Raw genomic sequence first — 2,011 nt, forward strand, 5'->3', positions numbered from 1 at the left:
GAAGCCATCTATGTAAAAGTGGAGAGGCCATCGCTAAACAGGGGAGGGGGTCTGCGACACCACCTATCCCCCATCTACAATGTCGCCCTTTCATCGGTACCCAGGAGAGTCAACAACATAACCTCAGACGACTCTCAACGATCGTCATCCACCAGGGGCTCACCTGACCCTAACGACTGTCGTCCACATGAGACCACAACAATGGTCAGGTGAAACCAGTACTTTCACAGGTACCTTGGTGGACCCACCCACAAGAGGTTAAATACCTGGGTCCTACTCCACTTTCTTGGTCAGACTAGTGCGGACTAGAGAGACCAATACATAAGAACTGATGAAGCCGCTTGGATAAGAGGTGAAACGTCTTCCACAGACAAATACAAGTCCAGTTGCCTTCGATTTAATCTGAGAAAGAGATAACAATGACCTGGACGAATGAGAACTTACACAGACAGATTTCTGATGAACTTGTTTTTGAGTGTGATATTTCTGCACACAGCAGCTGTCCTTTCACTCAAAGACCTCAGTCTCAAGAAGCAGAGAAGCCTCTGGCCTTTCCTCCCAGCCTATCCTCGTTCACCTCCCATCCCATCCCTCCAGGCCAGTGTGGCTCCAGTTGCTGGAGGAACCCTGATCGGAGCAGCACTTGGTACATTTTAAGGTGTTGTTGAGCTGATGTTAATTGTTGAAGTAAGTAACTGACTTTGTGTTGAGGTGCTTGTTGAACTATGTGGGGACTGGGCGTAGATTAAATATCAACTGATTTCTCTCTCACACAGTCAAATAGCATCCCTGTTCCTGGTGAGTCTAATCAAAAGGAATTCTGTCTGTTTTCTAGTTCATTACCAAGGCACAGTAGTAAGTGAAGAGAGATATATATATATATATACTTTTTTTTTTTATATTTCATTTAGACACCTTGTTGTAATTCTTGTTTTTCTAGAATCCTCTTTTGGTTTTTTGTTTTAAACAGGATCCATTTGCCTTTAGGTTACCCCATTGGTTATTTTTTACAAATTGTCAAATGTCCATAATAATAAAAATTTTTGTTTAACCAACAATGTCATCTGGTTTTTGTTATCATCGTTGCATCTTTTGGACCAATTAGGCAATGGTTTGATTAAAGCAGGCCTGTTATGCCATATATGCTGTTTACAGACTAACATAGGAACCAGCATTGGAAAGTTCGGAAAACATGCGTATTGGATGTGCCGTTCTTTACGCCCGGACTTCGATACAGTTACCAGACTGGTGTCCGACTGAGGAATGGGTAAATATATGATGTATTTTTCTTCCATTTGGACCTTTCAGGTTAACGTGAAGGTTCACATTTACAAACCATTACATTTGGTTTTCTAGAGGTTGCGATATGCTCCAGAGCCGTGATCCATCCATCCATCTTACTTTAAGCCCTGATAAGTCATCACAAGTGTTATAAAAACATCCTAGTATAGTAAGGCATCAAAACCGTCAGTGTATAGTAAGGCATGAAAAACGTCAGTATAGTAAGGCATGAAAAACGTAAAAACATAATGGTATAGTAAGACATCAAAAACGTCATAGTATAGTAAGGCATCCAAAACGTCATGAAAACGTAAAAACGTCATAGTATAGTAAGGCATCCAAAACGTCATAAAAACGTCATAGTATAGTAAGGCATCCAAAACGTCATAAAAACGTCATAGTATAGTAACGCATCCAAAACGTCATAAAAACGTCATAGTATAGTAAGGCATCAAAAACGTCATAGTAAAACATCATAAAAACGTCATAGTATAGTAAGGCATCAACAACGTCATAAAAACGTCATAGTATAGTAAGGCTTCAAAAACGTCATAAAAACGACATCAAAAACGTCATAGTATAGTAAGGCATCCAAAACGTCATAAAAACGTCATAGTATAGTAAGGCATCCAAAACGTCATAAAAACGTCATAGTATAGTAAGGCATCCAAAACGCCATAAAAACATCATAAAATAGTAAGGCATCCAAAACGCCATAAAAACATCATAA

At 39.6% G+C, this 2,011-nt stretch overlaps 1 long non-coding RNA gene across 2 annotated transcripts in view; it reads left to right on the plus strand.

Moving 5' to 3' along the window:
• The window catches only part of LOC147819483 (uncharacterized), a 7,186-nt gene extending 5,916 nt beyond the window's left edge, over window positions 1–1,270 (plus strand). Inside the window, exons 4-5 of one of the 2 annotated variants that reach the window (XR_015436885.1) lie at window positions 497–687; window positions 1,156–1,270. This is a non-coding gene — a long non-coding RNA (uncharacterized LOC147819483). Of the gene's footprint in view, window positions 1–496; window positions 1,059–1,155 lie in introns of those variants that run through there. The other variant, XR_015436884.1, reaches the window with a different exon arrangement.
• The last annotated feature ends 741 nt before the right edge of the window (window positions 1,271–2,011 follow it).

This window comes from Seriola lalandi, unplaced genomic scaffold, assembly GCF_002814215.2.
Source record: "Seriola lalandi dorsalis isolate HSWRI2012SDOR001 ecotype SW California unplaced genomic scaffold, Sedor1 jcf7180002052926, whole genome shotgun sequence".
NCBI lineage: Eukaryota > Metazoa > Chordata > Actinopteri > Carangiformes > Carangidae > Seriola > Seriola lalandi.